This window comes from Pelobates fuscus, chromosome 2 (genome assembly GCF_036172605.1).
Source record: "Pelobates fuscus isolate aPelFus1 chromosome 2, aPelFus1.pri, whole genome shotgun sequence".
NCBI lineage: Eukaryota > Metazoa > Chordata > Amphibia > Anura > Pelobatidae > Pelobates > Pelobates fuscus.
The window spans coordinates 393439466-393460924 of record NC_086318.1 but is presented as its reverse complement, the minus strand read 5'-3'; the positions used below and the strand labels follow the sequence as shown (position 1 = coordinate 393460924).

At 42.1% G+C, this 21459-nt stretch overlaps 1 protein-coding gene across 1 annotated transcript in view; it reads right to left on the bottom strand.

Annotated features, from left to right (window-relative positions):
• The window catches only part of PTPN14 (protein tyrosine phosphatase non-receptor type 14), a 104072-nt gene extending 83634 nt beyond the window's left edge, over positions 1–20438 (bottom strand). The window contains exon 1 of the mRNA XM_063443836.1: positions 20119–20438. The gene's annotated coding sequence lies outside the window, so the exon portion shown is untranslated. The remainder of the gene's footprint in view (positions 1–20118) is intronic.
• Positions 20439–21459: the final 1021 nt, after the last annotated feature.

Genomic DNA, 21459 nt, shown 5'->3' with positions numbered 1-21459 from the left:
GTTTGCTAGCCTCCTACCTGCTGACTATGGCCCCTGGGTTATTTGGGGCATATTGTACTGTATATTGCTGCTACTGGCCCTTTTAACAGCATCTATGGACATATTGGGACTTTTGGGACTACTGTCCCTTTAAGACTGTGATACATATTCTAGTGTACTGCCTGTAATATTATATGTGTATTAAGTTTAACCTGGGATATGTATGCAGCATTCTCTGATTGTTCGGTAGAATCACTCCATTTATTATATTGAGTGAAACTACCGAACAACCAGACCACCCAGGAATAAGTGTGCCTCCAATTACAGTTTGCAACAATGTTGCAAACGGGTAATTGGCAATCAGTGTAATGTATTCTTTGTCCTCTGGGTGGCCGCCATTCGGGAAACAAACACGTGGCGGCGGCCATCTTAAACTACCGAACAGCGGTGTTTTGCCGTCGAGTGTCTGGAACTAAAATCGGACACTTGACTAGGCAAACACCGCTGAGACCTCCATACTTCCAGAAATTCGTATGGAAACTACCGAATGACCCGCCGTTCGGTAGAAAGAACCCCATAAACAAGGGAATTCATTCAAACCCTCTCCAGGCTCTATAACACAGGCAATTCGCCTGTTTTCATTCCCTTGTTTGTGACCGACCGCAGGGCCAAAATGCATGGAACTGTTTTCGGATACTTTACCCATGCGGTCGGTCAAATCTTTGGAACCCCATATCTCACGAACCATTCATCCGAATTACTTGAATTTTGGATATGTTGTCCCCCTGAATAAGGGCTATCCAGCGATGCTGGATTTAAAGGTGTACCCCCGGGTTTTGGGGTACATCCAGAACTTGGCTGAAAAAGTGTACCGGATAATTGAGTTTAATGTTATCTGAGGGGAGGGGATGTGTGGGCTGAACCATGTATGTGATTGGTTATTTTATGCCTCCCCCTGGGTGTGGCCTGTATGTGGATTAGTGTAATAAAAGCCAGGCTGGATGAGCCAGTCCAGAGTTCCTGTTTTAACCTCAAAGTGATGTGTCGTCTCATTATTGGGGGAAGGATTTATTGTATGCTGTTCCAGTTGACTGCTAGGGGTACAAGCCTATTCGTATGGTTCCTATTCAATGGTCTACAGCATTCATACGCTTGGGAGAATTTAAAGGTTTCTTGGATTCGGTGATTATGGTGTCTGCCAGAGTGCTTGGAGTCCTCAGGAAGCACTAGGAGCATCCATTAACGGAGGTACCAAGTCGGGGTGCCAGGTGATCCGTTACATTGGTGGCAGCGGTGGGATGGCGTCCTAGTGCGAGGTAAAGCAGCTCGGAGACACAGTGCGTTTGGATTTACAATTGAGGGCGACGCTGGTGTGCATACAGCGTCCCTGTTTACATAAAGATTTGGGAAAATGGGGTTCGTAGACCCCTGGGCAACACACACACCTGAGGAAGAGAGTGAATTAGAATGGAGAGATAATGCCCGGATAGAATTATGGTACGATGCCCTGGAGGAAGTCCAGTATCAACGGCAGCAGCGCCTTCCTGGTGTCGCATACCGGTTGGAGGAACAAATGGCCTGGCGGATGCCGCTTCTGGGAGACCAACCTGGAGGGCAGCGGGTAAGACAACTCGAGTACCTCGTGGAAAGGGAACTGAGCTTGGACACCTCATACCGGGCACTGTGGTGGTGCACTGTCCAGCCAGAGACGTGGAGGGCAGAGGGCATCCAGCCAGAGGGGGAGAACTACACGAGCCCTGGCCTGTTGTGGAAAGCCTTAGTGGAGGATGTCGACTTCGGCAGTCCAGCAGAGTCACGGTACTGGGCTATCTTTCATTACCGAGGTGAGATGATACAGGGCCCGAGATCTATTGGACTGGGACAAGACCTCCGCCGTTTCGCTGCCATGGAACGAGAGCTGGAGATGGACTATGTAGAACTATTAAATTCCTGCCAGCCGCAGAGCAGGGACGCAGACCGGGAAAACTGGGTGGCAGACCCAGACCTGCTAGCCTACAGCTGGGAAAAGGTGGCTGAGGTACCCCCTGTTTCACTACCAGCTGCAGAAGTTGGGGACCTCATAGACTGGTCCTGGAGAGACCCACAGATGGCAGGTGAAGATGGGACCGAGATCTCTCTACCGGCCCTACAGGGATGCTGGGCAGTTGGCCCAGATCCCCAGCGGCAGTCTACGGTTCAGGGAGAGGAGCCTGTTATTACCTCTCCCCAGCGGCAGCACAGCTCACCAAGGGGAGACAGTAAGCCCCTCACCAGCGCAGATGGGACTGTGGTCTCTGCGCCCTGCCTACAGGGAGTACAGAGGGTCAGCCCTGATCCCCAGCGGCAGTCTACAGTGCAGGGAGAGGCGCCTGATACCCCCTCTCCCCACCGACAACCTAACCCACCAAGGGGAGACAGAAAACCCCTCACCAGCGCAGATGGGACCGTGGTCTCTGCGCCCAAGTTACAGGGAGCTGAAGGGGCCGTCCTCCCTCCCCAGCGGCAGTGTGATTTGTTGGGAATTGGGAGCCCAGTCTCCATTCCCCAGCGGCAGTGTGAATCACAGGGAATTGGGAGCCCAGTCTCCATTCCCCAGCGGCAGGCTGAGTTACAGGGGGCAGAGGTAGTTGGTCCTTCCCCCCAGCAGCAGAGTGATATGCCGGGAAGGCAGTGTGAAGTGCAGGGAGAGGAGAGCAGCGTCCTCCCTCCCCAGCGGAAGGCTGAGTTACAGGGGGCAGAGGTAGTTGGTCCTACCCCCCAGCAGCAGCATGATTGTTTGGGAATAGAGAGCCCAGTCTCTATTCCCCAGCAGCAGGACACTGAATTGGGAGGAGAGACAGTCGGTCTCCCTCCACAAAGACTGAAAGTAGGCATGGGAGAGGAGATTGTTACCACCTCTCCCCAGCGACGGATCATCGATGGGCAGAGTGTTCTAATGGGAGAGGAGCTGGTTACCACCTCTCCCCAGCGACAGCTTAATGTACCAGGGGGAGACTGTAAGCCCCACACCTGTGCAGATGGGACCGTGGTCTCTGCACTTCCAGCACAGGGGGTAGGGACGGTCGGTCCTGCCCCCCCACAACAGGGCTTTTTAGCCAAAGGGGAGACAGTCTGTCTCCAGCAGCAGAGCTGTGTAACTAAAGGGGAGACAGTCGGTCTCCAGCAGCAGAGCTGTGTAACTCAAGGGGAGACAGTCGGTCTCCAGCAGCAGAGCTGCGCAGCTAAAGGGGAGGCAGTCGGTCTCCAGCAAGGCCCCAACCAGACTACTCCCGGGGTAGTGCTGGCACCAGGGCAGAGTACCGCTGGGCTCTGCCCACTCAGCAACCCACCAAAACAGCCTACCAGTCCCCCACACAGCCATGGTGAGGCACCTGGACCTGGACAAGTTTTTCTCTTACTCAGGTGTAGTAACCATTTATTGTGGGTGGGCTGTACTGCTGTTTCTGTTTTGTGGGTGGGCTGCTGGACTAACAAGGGCACTGACCGGCAAGAGGTCAGGTACCCTGTTAGTCTGTTTGGAAAAGGGGAGAAATGTGGCGAAACCAACCTCGCCACTGGGCCCTGGAGAAGCCTGTTTGCTAGCCTCCTACCTGCTGACTATGGCCCCTGGGTTATTTGGGGCATATTGTACTGTATATTGCTGCTACTGGCCCTTTTAACAGCATCTATGGACATATTGGGACTTTTGGGACTACTGTCCCTTTAAGACTGTGATACATATTCTAGTGTACTGCCTGTAATATTATATGTGTATTAAGTTTAACCTGGGATATGTATGCAGCATTCTCTGATTGTTCGGTAGAATCACTCCATTTATTATATTGAGTGAAACTACCGAACAACCAGACCACCCAGGAATAAGTGTGCCTCCAATTACAGTTTGCAACAATGTTGCAAACGGGTAATTGGCAATCAGTGTAATGTATTCTTTGTCCTCTGGGTGGCCGCCATTCGGGAAACAAACACGTGGCGGCGGCCATCTTAAACTACCGAACAGCGGTGTTTTGCCGTCGAGTGTCTGGAACTAAAATCGGACACTTGACTAGGCAAACACCGCTGAGACCTCCATACTTCCAGAAATTCGTATGGAAACTACCGAATGACCCGCCGTTCGGTAGAAAGAACCCCATAAACAAGGGAATTCATTCAAACCCTCTCCAGGCTCTATAACACAGGCAATTCGCCTGTTTTCATTCCCTTGTTTGTGACCGACCGCAGGGCCAAAATGCATGGAACTGTTTTCGGATACTTTACCCATGCGGTCGGTCAAATCTTTGGAACCCCATATCTCACGAACCATTCATCCGAATTACTTGAATTTTGGATATGTTGTCCCCCTGAATAAGGGCTATCCAGCGATGCTGGATTTAAAGGTGTACCCCCGGGTTTTGGGGTACATCCAGAACTTGGCTGAAAAAGTGTACCGGATAATTGAGTTTAATGTTATCTGAGGGGAGGGGATGTGTGGGCTGAACCATGTATGTGATTGGTTATTTTATGCCTCCCCCTGGGTGTGGCCTGTATGTGGATTAGTGTAATAAAAGCCAGGCTGGATGAGCCAGTCCAGAGTTCCTGTTTTAACCTCAAAGTGATGTGTCGTCTCATTATTGGGGGAAGGATTTATTGTATGCTGTTCCAGTTGACTGCTAGGGGTACAAGCCTATTCGTATGGTTCCTATTCAATGGTCTACAGCATTCATACGCTTGGGAGAATTTAAAGGTTTCTTGGATTCGGTGATTATGGTGTCTGCCAGAGTGCTTGGAGTCCTCAGGAAGCACTAGGAGCATCCATTAACGGAGGTACCAAGTCGGGGTGCCAGGTGATCCGTTACAGACGTCACTTCCGGTTTTTCGGCCGGCTGGAACGCACGCTGAAACGCGGCGTTCAGGATGTTGGTTGCTCTTAATTGTTATGATTGAGTCCCCATAGCAACCTTAACCTCCATATTTGCAGGATATCATAACGAAATAAGAAAAGTAAAGATTAAAAATATGATCTATAAATGGCCTACACAATGCAAGTGTTATATTAACTAACATCAATCTCTGTGTTTAAAATAAAATAGAGCAATGTATTCTTAGAAAAACTAATTAATTACATACATTAAACAATATAATGTGTAACCACAGAAACCTCACATTTAGATAGCAATTAGACAGAAAGCAAGTATAGCTTTCTAAACCTGGTAATTCAAATAAAATAAATTCTAAAAAATATGTGTGGATTCTATAAAAAATGTATAAACTCAAAATCTAAATTCAGTCCCTTCGGGGATAGGGTATTAACATCGAAAATCCACTTGCCCTCTATCTTCGCTAGCTCTTTGACATTATTATCACCCCTCCAATTCTTAAATTTCTTGAAGATGACAGTGTATGACAGTAAAGAAGGATCACCGCCATGTTTCTCAGTGAAGTGTGCTGATACACTATGTTTCATATACCCCCTCTGGATATTGCCCACATGTTCCGCAACCCTGGTTTTAAATGCTCTGGTAGTCATCCCAATATATTGCAGACCACATGGGCACCAGAGGAGGTATATGACATTAGTGGAGTTACATGTTAGAACCTGATGGATTTTAAATATTCGATTAGTAGAGTGGGAAGTGAATTCTGTCTGTTTTTGTTTGCTAAATATGGTTTTCTTACAAGCTGAGCAGGACTTACATGGATAAAAACCCTTTTCCAGTCCAAAGAGGTTTTTTCCTTCCCCTTTGTCCCTAATGAAGCTTGTAGTTAGATGTTGCTTTAAGTTTTTTGCCCCTCTATAGATAATACGTGGCTTGTCACCAATAATTTCCTTCAGATTCGGATCTGATTTAAGGATCCGCCAATGTCTGTTGATAATATGCTTGATTTGCTTGGCATCTTCACTATAATTTAAAATGATTGGTACTTGGTCTACACCCTTCCTCCCCTCACTAGACATCTTTTTCTTCAGAGTCTTATTTCGGTCCATCTTTTTAATGGAATTAATACAACTGTCCAATTCCTTGGCGTCATATTTCTTCTCTACAAACCTGTCTCTCAGACAGACTGCCTGTTCCTCAAACACTTCAGCATCACTACAATTCCTGAACAACCTAAGGAACTGGCCCTTAGGAATACTTCGTAGCCAGGATTCAAAGTGGCAACTGGACATTTCTATGTAACCATTTACGTCGACCTTCTTAAAGAAAGTCTTGGTCTTAATAGCTCCATTGTCTACATAGATATTTAGGTCTAGGAAGTTGATATTAGATGTACTGTACTCGCTTGTCAATTTAATGTCTGGATGCTGAAAGTTCAAGAATTCTAAGAATGGCCACAGTGATTCTGCATCACCGCGCCAAATAAAAAAGATGTCATCTATAAAACGACGATAAAGGACCAGGTTGCGCGCCCAGCTACCTTCCTCCGTTAGGAACGGGTTCTCCCAATGCGCCATAAATAAATTGGCGTAGCTGGGCGCGAACCTGGTCCCCATCGCCGTCCCCTTAAGCTGCAAAAAAAACTTGTGATCAAACCAAAAATAATTGTTGCAGAGGATCAGTCTAATTCCATCTAGGATAAAGTTCACCTGCAATTCTTTCAATTCACTATGGTTTTTAAGGAAATATTCGACTGCTTCGCAGCCAGACAAATGTGGTATACTCATGTACAGACTTGAAACGTCACAAGTCACCAATAGCATATTACTATCCCATTTGATCTCTTTAAGGGGGTCCAACAGTGACATAGAGTCACGTAAATAGGATGGTTGTACAACCACCAAGGGTTGTAATTGCTTGTCTATATATTCTGACAAGTTGCTCAGAAGTGACCCTACCCCTGACACTATGGGCCTGCCAGGCGGATTGTCCTCACTTTTATGTATCTTTGGCAGGGTGTAAAATACCGGGGTCCTACCTATGGTAGAGTCCAAATATTGGAACTCATCCCGATTTAAGATTCCCAGTACCTTACCCCTGCCCAAGAGAGATGCGTACTCCTTTTTTATCTGTCCTATGGGGTCACCCTTTAGTTCTTTATATGTGCTTGGATCATCCAATTGCCTGTAGATTTCCTTCACATATTGATCTCTCCTTTGTATAACCACCCCACCCCCTTTATCAGCGGGTTTTATGATTATTTCTTTGTTTGTCTGGAGTTCCTTTAGTGCTTTCCTTTGAAAAAAATCCAAATTATCCCTTTTATAATTCCTCTTACTATTATTATTTCAATTTCTCACATCGTCCATCACTAGACGCTCAAATACCTTCATCCCCCCATTTATCAGATGCCTGGGAAAAAATGTGGATGTCTTCTTGAGCTGGGTATGATGAAACTCTTGGAGGCCTTCTAAGGGCTCTGGAGGGGATATTTACACTAGTAACCAACTCCGATATACTCTGTAGTAAACACGTACCAGAAATGTTTCAGTAGGAGGACTAACCACTAAGCTCTCACTGGGTACATCGATAAAACCACATTGATAAAAGGTACAGCATGTTTAAATTGTTACAGGATTGCATATCTTTCCCGTCACTACAAAGTGTACCTTACTGAATAACATCAACAGCAGAGCTTATGTTGGGTATGCTGACAAGTTTGGAGATTCCATGAAGACAGGAGTAATTTGATTACATTCACGGATGAGTCACTGTACAAAACATTTGAAAAGCTGGTTACTAAAGGCAAAATAATTTGCAATGTTTCAAAGTAAACTAAATATGAAAATACCCAGGTATGCATACTGCACCAAAACTAGAAATGATGTAAGTGGAGTGTACTAGAACATACTTGTCAGTGCACATGAAATTGAAGAATTCGTTCAGTCAGGAATTGCAATTTATGGAGTCATTACCACGCTTAAAAAAAAAAAAAAAAAAAATAGATAAAAATAAATAGATTAAAAAAATAAATTAAAAAAAAGGCATCATCATTTACAATTGAGCTTTTAAGGCATTTCCTGTGATTTTGAAAAGGAAAATGGGAAAGATCCACACTGTTTTAAAAAAAAAAAAAAAAGTTAAAATAAAATATAAAAAAAAAAAGAAACAAATTTACCTGTAATCTAACAAAGTTGCCTTTCTGTAGTCTGATCGGTCCACAATAAAATGAGAGAATCATTATGTCCCTATGGCACATGCATGGAAATCACCGAGATTCACCAACTAATGCTTCACTAGGAGAAGCAATAGCCACATCGCTATTCTCTGCATGATGGCCTAAACTGAAGGCCTAAAAAAGATTCTGCCTATTGTGGCCTATAGTGGACACTAGAGGCATGTTTTGGCAAAATGTAAATAATGCCATTTCCCAGAATCAGCAATGTTTTACATCATCCTTTTATGGGACAGCCAGCTATGCACCAAAACAACTACGTTAAGATCAGTGGTTTTGGATCTTGGGCTGCTTAAAGAGGTATTCTAAGCACCATCATAACTTTGCATTAAAAAAAAAAAAAAAAATCACAATTGTAAGTCTGCCCCCCAAACCAGTCAATTAGGCAGATGATGTATAACTTGGACTGAGCGCTCTTCTCCCAGGAATCAAGTTGCAGACCACAGCATAGCAGAGAGTTTAACACAGGGTGCTGGTAAACTGCAGTTCAACTCATACTGTGTGATAAGCATAAGTGCTCTAGGCTGATAAACTACTTATCTCAAATCTCTGTTGTCTACCAAGAGAACCTTGGGTAACTATTTTTTTGGCATTTTTAAAATGTATATTCTTCATTTTAGAATGCATTATAATATAAGGGGTACTCTTTACTCCATTGGTTCCTTTTAATTATACATTGATAAGTTTAGTAAATATGAAATAAAGGACATCTCATTTAGTCTTAAAATGTATTTTTTTTTATTAAGCTGGGCCAAAAATGAAGAGGTGATGGGGGTTGTAGAGAGCACTTAGTACTACAGACTTAGGAATGTAACTTCAAAATTCCTCCTTATTGTCTTCTTTATTTGACCGTATTCATTACTTCCCATTGTTTGCTTTTAAGGTCAAAGTGAGTGCCCTATATTATGATCCTACTAGGAGTATACTCTGTTATACAAGCAGACATTAATAGAAAACCATGTTTTCAGCCCGATTACTTTTCATGAGGACACAGAATGCATTTAAACGCATTTTTAGTCCTTAAATTCATAGATTAAAAAAAATCTATATATATCACACATATCTATAATTTTAAAAAATTTACAGTGTTTAAACATTTTATATATTTTTTACTACAAAAAAATACATTTGAAGATAAAAAATAAAAAAAGACAAAAAAAAACAAAACTTTTTGGTGGATAGTTTACAAACCAAACAAAATAAATGCAGAGAGGTGTCAGGAGGCATTAATTACTGACTTTTTTTTTTTACACGTTAATCACCTAAGGAAACGGTGTATTAATTGAAAATTAACAGAACTATAGGTATATTTACTATCATCCGCGTGCATATTATGCTTGTGCCAGGGATAGGTACCCCAAAGTCGAGAGGAGCAAAACCAGGAAGGATGTGAAAGTAAGGTTTTTCAGTAGGAAAGTCTTTAATAAACCAGGAAAAAAATGTTATGCCTAGTCAAGAACGGTTTCTAAGGTTTGAAGTGTTACAACTAGTGATGTCCCGAACAGTTCGCTGGGAACTGTTCGCCGGCGAACATAGCGTGTTCGTGGTCGCGAATACGCGCGATGTTCGGTCCGCCCCCTATTCGTCATGGAGGGTCTGGGAGGGAGGGTCTGCTGCTGATTGGCTGGAATGTGTCTGCTGACTGTGAGGTACAGGGTAAACGTTTACTCAATGATGACGAACAGGGGGCGGACCGAACACGCTATGTTCGCTGGCGAACTGTTCCCGGCGAACTGTTCGGGACATCACTAGTTACAACACATGACAAAAGAAAGTAAAAAAACAAACATTCTGTAAGAATAAACCAGTTATGGGGGAAAAAAAGCAAAAGAAAAGGAGTTAAAGAGCATTTGACTAGAGAGCGGTATTTTTTAGTATTACAAAACTATGACCCCCAATAAGACGTGCTGTAACCACTTTTCCCCGATCATGATTGTTATCGTTCTCCAGTCTCAGAATTCTACACAACTATACTGATAAATGCCACCAGATCATCTACTTTCAAGGTCCTTCCTTGACGTCTTGTCCTTGGTTTGGTCCATGAATCAGGTCAGGGAGAACGAACGAGCATGAGGATTTGTGGATAATAATATGAAGAACAGTGAATTCTCTGTGGTGGCCAGGCTTGGCCCTGAATACAAGGAATATGCTTTCCATACCTACAGTACAACAACGCCTGTTAGACTAGCAACAGAGCTTTTATTTATTTGTTTTAAGTAAATTTACCTGTTCATTTTAACCAACAGAGGTTTACGATTTTTGAGAACATATTTCAGCACAGCTGCCATGTAATTTGTTTTTGGAGGAGACATTTAACAGATCCAGCCAACTCTTTCTGTCTCGAGATTTAGAGCGATAAAATCATGAAAATTACTTTGTTCTGAGTAAAACAGACAGGTCATGTAAGTTCAAAATTATTATTGGAAATATCTATGATGGGAACCTACATGCTTTAAAAATTAGGAAACCACAGTATAATAATAATAGACTGTCTAGGAATGTACGCTATTCTGGTCGAAATCTCCTAATTATCTAATCACTGCAAAGGATTTTGTTAGAGAGAAATAATTAAAGGGACACAACATGCACCAGAAATAAACAAAAATGTCAACCACATGTATGTTTATGTAAGAGGGTTACAATCTGGGGGATTTACTACAAGCAAAAGAGAATATATATAATTTGATATATAACCTCTATAAAGCACGAACACATAATTTCATGGGCAGGTGGTAATTCTACGCTAAAGTAACACCATACAACTTGGGTCCCACTAGGACACTTTCCCTGCTCATGACTCTTCTCTTTCACCCTATACCCTTCTCTACCTACGTGTATTGTTACCAATACAGCCAAGCCATCAAAAAAATTTACCTACAGTGCCAGGTGTCTACACAACAACCGTTGTTAGAGGACCCAATGACCAGAACGATAAGGCCACAGCTTAAAATGAGCAAACCACACAACAGGTCATTGGGATGACTGGTAACATAACATCAGAAGGGTACACTACTACCCATGTTAGATACAAAGCTGTACTGCACACAATAAACACATTAACAGGGTACTGCAGTGCACAGCCACCCTTACATGCCAGCATTTCTACACAAGTAAGGGGAGACTTGGAAGGTGACTACCATGTAAATGTATTGAATGTATTTAAACTGTAATCGTTTGACCACACTTTCGTTTGTAACCGCTTTGTTCATACAACAAAAGAAATAAAGAAAAAAAAAAAAAAAAACACACACCGTACAGATTAATTTTAGAAAGATCCAATAAAAATGAATTGTTAGTATCATCATCATCACTTAAATAGCGCCATATTCTGCAGCGCATTACAATTATAAAATGGGGACATTTGACAAGTAATTTACATATGGTATATAACAGCGATAAAAGGTAAAGAAGGCCCTGCTCAAACAAGCTTACAATCTATTAGGAAGGAGTAAAGATTCCCAAACAGCTTGTCAGGTACTACGATGGATAAGATGGAGGTGTTGAAACATGCCAATAAATGTGACGCGTGGAAGGAATCGAACAGTGGCCGGAGAGACTGAGCTGGGCTGTGGAGGTGAGGGAAGCAATGGGAGCAGTGAAATGAGAGGAGCGTCGTCCAGGAAGATGGCAAGCTTTCCTAAAAAAATTCAGCAAGATGAGCCTGTCTGCAGGTCTCATTACAGACTGAAGAGGAGCAAGGCGGATATTTGGAAGGCTGATGAGTAGAGAGTTGCAATAGTCAAGTTGGGAAATGAGGAGTGCATGAACAAGTGCCTTAATTGTAGTTTGAGTTAGAAATGGGTGAATGGGGCCATATTTTTAAGGAGAATGTTACAGGATTTGGAGCCAGACTGGATGCGAGGAGAAAAGCTAAGACCTGAGTGGAAATGAACACCAAGCTAGAGGGGTTGGAGTAATAGGTGTCCCATGGACTTGCAGGGAGATTGATAGAGGAAGTCTGTTTTAGGGGGATAAGATAAGGAGTTCAGTCTTAGAAAGATTACAATTCAGAAACAGGAAGACATCCAGTTAGAGATGGAAGAGAGGCAGTTTGGGAAATGCTCCAGGAGAGAGGTCAGAGGAGGGGAGGTAAATCTAAGTATTGTCAGCCTAGAGAGAATACTGAAATCCAAAAGGAGTTAATAACGTTGCCGAGAGAGGCAGTGTAGATGGAAAGTAAATGAGGACCAAGAACAGAGCCTTAGAGAACACCAACTAAGACAGCAGGGAGTAGGTTGCACCTCAGAAAGAGACACTGAATGTGCGTTCAGAAAGATAGGATGAAAACCAAGAAAATACAGTGTCACCAAGTCCAAGGTTGTGGAGGGTTTGAAGAGAGTGGTTAACAGTATCAATGGCAGCATAGAGGTCAGAGGAGGATAAAAAGAGTAATGATCTTTATGTTTAATAGTGATTACCGTAAGTCGTTAGTCACTTTGGTAAGGGCAGTTTTAGTAAAATGGAGGAAGCGGAAGCCAGATTTAAGTGGGTCAAGGAGAGAGACTGTATTGAGAAATTGTGTTAGACATGTAAATAAATCCCGCTCAAGAACCTTAGAAGTGAAGGGGAGTAGTGATATGGGATGATCGTGAGAAGGAGTGGTAAAGTTAAGAGATTAACTTTTTTTTTTTTAGGATTAACAATGTCATGTTTGAGGAAAGATGCCAGTAGACAAAGATTGTACAAGATGAGAGGACATGTGGTGGGCCGAGAAAGAGGAGAGGTTTAGAAACCGCTAGCTCAGAGACAGGGGGAAAAGTCAAAAATGGAAGAAGGTACAGAATGGAAGTGGGGGTACTGGAGGGGAAGAGGGAATTTGGTTCATCTTGTCAGTAAAACAGGTTTCTAACAATGGAACATTGACTGAATATCTCCAAACTGGGAAATTGTTGAAATAAATTACCAAGATATCTTGAACACATTACTTTACACAGAGGTTTGCAAATCATTATTGTCGGTTTCATATTTTCACAGGCAAACTCTCCCAGATTCCTTTTACAAGTCAGTTGTGCAACTTCTCACTTGTCTCTTCAAACATTTAAAAGGACATCCCACTGCCCAAATTCAAAACCACTGTTTAGTAGGTATACCACAATTAAAAACATGCACACATTTAATTAAGAATTTTTAAATTGGGATAGAATTATATATATATATATATATTTATTTATTTTTTCTTCCCACGTATCCCACACTCACTGCTCCCGGTCTTGGTAATGCCTAGGTGCCTTTCTCCGGCCGTTTATATAAAATACCTTGTAGTAGAGCACTCACAGGACTCAATTTGATTCAAAGAAATAGTGCTATTTATTGCAGCAACAGATTATCACAGTAGCAGTGTCAACGTTTCAGTCCCACTGGACTTTTATCAAGACCAGTGGACAATCACAACTAGGAATCATGGACAGCTGTTAATGGATGAGTTGCATTAACAAACGAAACAGCTGTCCATGAGTGGTTTACTTGCTTTGCTCCTCTTCCTGAGTTGTGTTTTAAAGCTGTTGTTAAAGGCAAAATGTGGTTCTTTGTTAAACTCATTTGCATACGCCAACCCAGAATCCCTTGCAGTAGTGAGAGCACTGTTAAAATGAGATTTCTGTGGGAAAAGCAAGTCTTATGGCTTGACTGGTGTGTGTATTTGTGTTTAGCAATGTATTAACTATCCACTTACTTCAGGTGGAAGAGGTTTTCATCCACACTTATTTCCCCACCACAACTCAGTTGGTATGTATATATACACATATAAAGAACAGTTTGCAAACATTGCAGACCTGCTCTGAGCAGCCTTCACAAACCCTTCTTCTGGCTGTCCAATCACAGACTACACAACGCAGATCAATAAGCTGTCCAAAGAAGGGGCTCTGGGTAATTCTCTGCCTCGAGTTCAGCTCCACAGAACTAAATGCTCAGGAAGTAACACCACCAATTGTCTAAAAGCCAGGGGTGTGAGAAGGTTAATTTATAAAAGTGCACTTTTAGTAAAATTATTTAGAGAAAAAAAAAAAATAAGTACTTCACACATATAGCACTTCAACAAGCTAGAATGTGCTTTAGGTGTTCTTTGAAACATACGTTATAAGTCAAGAGTTGCAAAAGTAGACAAAAATAGGTTTGAAATGGTTTTCAATAAATACTTTTTTGTTGCTTCGTAAAACAAAATTATAAAGAAAGAGAGAGACTGGAGGATGTACAATTGAGAAAAATACAATTACCGTATATACTTGAGTATAAGCCGAGTTTTTCAGCACAATTTACATTGCCATAATACAGACAGGGGGCTGTGGGGGCTGCAGAGCGTTTACTTACCTCTCCTGCAGCTCCTGTCAGCTCCCTTCTCCTCCGCGCCGGTCCGTTTAGCACCTCTGTCAGCTCCCAGTGTAAGTCTCGCGAGAGCCACGGGATCATAGTGTGGCCGCGAGACTTACACTGTGAGCTGACAGGGGAGCTGACAGGGGAGCTGACAGGGGAGCTGACAGGGGAGCTGACAGGGGAGCTGACAGGGGAGCTGACAGGGGAGCTGACAGGGGAGCTGACCGGACCAGCGCGGAGGAGGAGGGAGCTGACAGGAGCTGCAGGAGAGGTAAGTAACAGCTCTGCCAGCCCCCTCCCCCCCACTTTAACTGCTAATGCCACTGGACCACCAGGGAGTGAGAGCCCCCCTCCCTGCCATGTATCAAGTAGGGAGGGGGGACGAAAAAAATAAATATTAATTAAATAAAATAATAAAAAAAATATTAAAATAATAATAGAACAAAAAATGATTAAAATAATAATTAATAAAATAACAATCAAAATGCCCATCCCCCACCAACACATACACAAACACTCACACTTCATTCATATACACACACTGCCTGCACACATACGCACACACTGCATTCATTATATACACACACTGTAAATAAATATTCAATATAATTTTTTTAGGATCTAATTTTATTTAGAAATTTACCAGTAGCTGCTGCATTTCCCACCCTAGTCTTATACTCGAGTCAATAAGTTTTCCCAGTTTTTTGGGGTAAAATTAGGGGCCTCGGCTTATATGCGGGTCGGCTTATACTCGAGTATATACGGTATTAATTTCTAGAATAATCTGGATTTAGTAAAAACATAGTGACCGTGTGTTCTTTCACTTCCACAACCCTTCCCCCCTCCTCAACGTTTCGAGCATCTTGAATCAGCACCTATAGTGATTCATTGGTTCAGGGAACAGTAGCAAACATCTGGGACACAGGAGACAATGTCTTTGATCCCAACCCCCAACGTTAGACCCAGCTGGGCCAACGGCTGCAGGTGCACCCAGTGGAGTGTCTGTATCTATGACACTTTAAAAAACAAACAGAACCATATTAAAACAAAAAGGATGTAACACACACTGCAAATGGAATGTGTCTGGGAACGGAATTTTACAAGTTGCAGTAACTTCTGAAGGAGAGTCAGCTGGCAGTCCATGTACACTTGTTTTAAGGTGTAGAGAATGCCCAATCATTCACATCTTACGATCAGATCCTCTACGCAGCTTTTAAAAAAGTTTTCTGTAGCATGCATTATATGGATAGCCACTGATAACTTTACATATTTAGACTTCCATCGTACTCTTGTCAATATAATCAGGGGTAGACAAACTTTCGGCACCCCGAATGTTGTGGACTACAGCTCCCTTGATGCTTTGCCATCATTACGTTTGTAAGAGCATTATGGGAGATTTAGTCCACAACATCTGGAGTGCCGAAGGTTGCCTACCCCCCCAATATAAATATTAGACTATTAAGAAAATATATTGGAGAGGTTCTAATTTGTAGGTGTAAAGAAATTATTGCACATACGGCATGTTCATTCACAACTGTTGGCAGTTTATTTTTTATCATTCCATTGTAAAACGTACTTTATTTGGTTAACACCTGTTATTTGCAATTCACATTTATGATCTTGACACAAAAAGAGAATCGATTCTAGAGATAACACTAACCAGTAAAATCGCTGGCCCTGTGAACCTGATCCTGCAATAGATGTTAAAAATTACATCGAGTGTTTCCCAGTTAGCAGCAATAAGAAGTCTAATTTGTTACTTTAAATAAATTTTAGACAAGTTTTTCAGATCTACATTCTACGGGGTCCGTTTTTTCTGAATTATTGCTTAAAGCTGAAAACGTACAAAACTGCATTTTCTCATAGGTAATAAAAACGCCCAAGCACGATGTTACTTTCACGTTTAATTATTATGTACACATGTAAATAAATTGCATTGCCTGTCCTGCCAATAGTAACAGATGCCCAAATCATGACCAGAGATTTTTTTTTTTCCAAAAGGGACACTTCGCACCATAACAACTTTACATCATTGCAAAGGTTACCATGCAGATGGTCCCCTGGATGCAGTTTCCCTTTCCATAGCAGAATGTAACTATTCCTTGCAGCTATAGGACTTCCCCTTAGACAAGTGACATCAAAGGAGTAATTTGACTTCCTGTCAGCTACCCAGGTCCAAGGAGAGCCTGATCTGTGTAGGTGAGCAACTGCACATGCATGACTGGTGGCTTGGGAGACCATTGCTACATGATCTGGAACTTTAAAAAAATATATATATATATATATATATTTTTCATCTTTTCATGCATTTCCATAGTAATGCATTAAAATATTATTTCCTACATATTGTGTCCCTTTAATCACCATATGGAGATTGCTGTAACACAATTACAGTCAACATATATTCATTGGTGATAGCAGCGCCATGTTTACAGATCACAACTAGGTTTGTGAGAAGGATTGCAAGACCCATGTTTTCCTTGACACATAACAGGCCTCCATCTGTTCCGACTGCAGCAGGATAGTACCCATTTTAGGTTCCTATGAAAATGTTTTTGTTATGATTGGCAGTCAGCCTAGCCTATTATTTAAGCAGGTTTACCCAGGGCTGTATCTATCGCATTTGCCTTGGGCGGCACTTTCCAGGGGGCATCAAAAAAACACCACCCCCAAATGCCCAGGCTAATGCCTTGTTTGCCTCATTTTATGGGGGCCAGACCACCAGGAATCAGGACCCCCCTCCCTCTTTTTGGCTGAAAGTAAGCCTCAGGGAGAGGAGGGGAGGGGTGAAATGCACTTTAGTTTATGTTTTTTTTTTGTTTTTTTTTAAACAAAAAAGGTCCCCTCACTATGTCCACTATAACAAATGACTACCACTGCAGCCACTATACCCGCTCTATAGCAACTATTCACCTCACAATAGTTCCTATTCACTGTTTAGAGCCACTATCCCTCACTATTGCTCCTATACCCCTCTAAAACCTCGATCCACCCACTATAAGAATCCCCCTCAACACAGCGCCTATCCTCCCATTTGAGGAAACTGGAATTGGGGGCAGCAATGAGTGTAAATCCAGCCCTGCCTGTAGTACCTGCTTGGGCCAACTGATATCTCTTCTAAGGCACATGAATGCTACATACTGCAGGGCAGCATATTTCTCTATTGCCCATCATTGTGCACTATTAGCAACTGTCCAAGAAATAACAGTGGATTATCTGAGTTCCGAGTGGCATTTATTACATTAGCATTAAGTGATCGCTCCCAGATTCGGTTTACATCTACTGAAACTGATGTTCTAACTGACTCAAACCAAGTATGGTGAAATTCTTTCTTCAGCAGAAGACATTGCTGCGGTCATATCCTAGTAAACTCTGGAAAGTTTAGAACCACAAAAAAAGGACTATAAATGTCTAATGGCTTAGACATGCAGGCTGTGTTTACCTGTAACTTTCTTTAAAACTAAAAAGATTAGCATTAAAAAAAATAATTCAGGAATGCATGGGATGTGGATAAACACACAGAATGCCTAATTTCAGACAAATTGTGAACATTTCATAATGCGAACATCAGATATGTATACAGCTACATCATATCTTACAGAAAAAGAAACAAACACATAAATTGTTGTGTAAAATATCTGTTAATGGAAACTCTTACTACAAGATCAGCTTTTCAAGTTATACCAATCTTTCAGTTGGTACATTTTTTCGTTATATATAGACACACTTCTAAGATAATGTATTTAAACATAACCCAATGATGTTACATAGTTAAAAACATCCAGGAACTCTTACAAGTTGTTTAAGGACGCATAGCAGCTTTTAGTATATTTGTATTCACTAGACGATGAGGCTTATTCACTAAGCATTAGACAATTCTAGTGAATTGAATACCAAATTGCACAATCTTGTCTTAAAGGGACACTATAGGCACCCAGACCCCCATCTCATTGAAGTGGTCTTGGTGCAGTGTTCCTGTCGCCTTATCCCTACAATTATTGAGAAACTGCAATAAATTACCTTGCAAGGTGAACCCCACCTCTAATGGCGGTCTTCAGGTCCGCTAAATGACACTGGGCATCCTCACGCTCTGCATGGGTACATCCAGCGTCAGATTTAGAAAGGGGAATGTCCTAATGCGCACGTGGCGCATGCGCAGTAGGGTCCCCCCACCGTCGGCTGACGTCGGAGGAGGAGCGGATGCGAAGCCTGATCCAGCACTGAGGGACATCGGCACTGGAATCAGTTAAGGTTGTAACCAGCTGTGGGGGAGGTGGGGAGCCACTTTGTATTCCTGGCACTATCGTTTCCTTTTAAAAAGGCAAGATTTTATTTCCTTTTCAAAATGTAATATAGCATACATGTCAGTTTTCTCTTCACTACAATTTTCTGTTTGGTAAATAACGCCCATTAATTGCTAGAAAATAACCAGGAATTTAACATTCTGGGCCAAAACTTTTTAAGCTTTAGTTGGAGAATATATCCACAGTTCAAATAGATTGGCCTAAAATGTGCAGTTTAAGGAAAAATCCTATGAACCGACAGAAAACAAAACCTCTTACTTCAGAATAATTAACAACGCTACTTTTACCAATACGTAACTAGTAACTAGAGTACAATCTTTCACAATAGGGTGTTTAAAAAAAAAAAAAAAAACTTTTCATATTTTAGTGTAAATTCTGCAGAATGCGTTGGTGCTTTACATTAGTACTACTTACAACCTGGCACATGAACTCAATGGTTTAATCAGATTTCTACATTCCAAAATACTTCTAAACTATACTAGATATAACAAGTGACCAGATAAAAAGTCAGTATACCTGTGGGGAATGTAAAGTAGATTTGGTGAGTGATTTTCACTTTGGGGGTCTAATAATTCTGAACTACACTCCCCATGATGCCTTGCCAGACCAGGTGACATTTTAATCCTATTAGTAGACTGCTGACAATTCAGAGAGTTAATAAGGCATTACCCAGGAAATAAGACTGGGGGGAGCATCTCGGGAAATGTAGTTCAGAAACATCTGGAGTGCCAAGATGAGCCTTTTTGCTAGTCTAGACTGCACAGCTTGGCCAGTACAGACATGACTAGCTATTAAGAAAGGAGGAGTCCCGGTTGTATAAACACACAATGCATGGATTGAACATGTTGGGGTACACACACACATGCTGGAATGGTGAGGCAAGTCCCAGCACAGCCTTCTCTCTTTTAAGGCAGACAGCTTGGGGCTTAACCTCTTCAATGCCTCCAGGCTAAATCCACAACCAGCCCAGATAACATACATATGTTCACACCTGTCCACACACAGAGTAGAACACGCGTTAGGGGCGGTTTGTTTAAGTTCGGTTAACCCCTTTTACACAGGTAGGGTTTTTTTTTACCCTTTTATTAACTTTTTTTTTTTTTAAATGACTTATCTGCTGATTTTTAAATATCCAGAGTTAATAAATTGTACTCTTCAGAAATAAGGGATCTTCTGGACCTTCAGCCTTGGTGGAATGCAACTCCCATGACTTCAGGCAGACAGAAATTGCTTACCACTGGCCTTGTGTGCACAACTGCACTAGCTCTTATCCTTGGAAAATACAAAGTTGCATAGAGGGGGTAACACTTTGTATTAATGAGATTAGCAGTTAATGTTGGCTATATAAAGCAGTGTGTGAAGCACTGGAATTGTTATTTACAAGATCTGCCGTTGGAAAGGGATACATGCAGCCTGCAGTGTGCAACAGTGTATTTACCTGCATTGGTCGGCGACAATCTGATGCTGTCTCAATATTCCGAGGATCAGACTCCACGGAACCCTCTTGCAGATTCCCAGCAGATCCCGCACAAAAAATACCTAAATAAACACCCAGACAAATGCTAGGAACACCCCACAGCCGGGGTATATATCTCCTTCCAGGGACGCAGAGAGCAGCTATCCAAACAGATCAACTACATGTCCACCAGACCTCCATCCAGCTTCAGGATGCAATAAGGCGCTTGTGCAGCCTGCCTTGTGCCAAGAGACGCTGAAAAGTTTGTCTAAAGCTGCTGGAGGAGAGAAAGAGGGGAGGGCTTTAGCCAGGACCTGAGCTTGTGAATCAGCTCCAGGCTGGGAGGGCTGAATAGGAGGAGTGGAGGGAGTGTGTATCAGGGACTCTGTGTGTCTTGCCTGATAAAAGTGCATTAGAGAGAGATGCACTCCTTCGTCCTGACATCACAGTGCTGGTATTTCTGGAATGTGCAGCCAGTGGGGATGTTACTTGCTTGTTTTTTTTGTTTGTTTTTTTTGTTTTTGTTCAGTGGGGTAGTGGGGGGAACCACAAAACATCCCCTCTTGTTCGTCTTAAAGAGAGGTGGGACAACAAAACATGGTTAATCCCCTCCAGTGGAATAAAAGCAGGTTCACACCAGTCTGTATTGCAGAGCTGACTGTAAAGGTTAAAAGTCTAAAATGCAGCCCCCCTCCTGCACCAGGGCTTTTGAACTCAGGTCAGTTTAATGTTTTTATGGCTCAGGTATCCGGTCAGGTGAGCACTAAACCTTCCTCCAAATATTATAGTAAGTGCTGGGGCTCACTGTGCTGCCACTGAGTTACCCATGCAGAAATCTATAGCCTGACATCCTAACATCTTTTTAAACAGACTCATGGGCAGGACAATAATTGGTGGGGGACACTAATAATTCAACATACCTAGCTCTTTTGTTGGTTTGTCATATTTTTTTCATTTTTTTTACAGTTTTAAACCGTGTGGGTTTAAGTATTATTTGAATAACTGCAAATTGAAATCTTAATGGCAAACCTTAAACCAAAATAAAAAATATCATGAGAATTCTAATAGCATGGCTAGTTTAGGTTCAATTTTGAATTTTCGATTTAGGCCTCGATTTAATATTGTTGCTTAAGCTTTCCTAATGCTTTAATATTTTGGTATAAACATTTCAAGAAATTTTCTCCATATTAAACTAGCACACAATTAAATGTATATGAAAAAAATATCACAATGTTAAACATTTTTAATTTTGTTCTTAGTGTTTGTTCATTTAAAAAATGTATAAAAAAATATGAAATCATTTATAAAACGTGTGCAACAGTA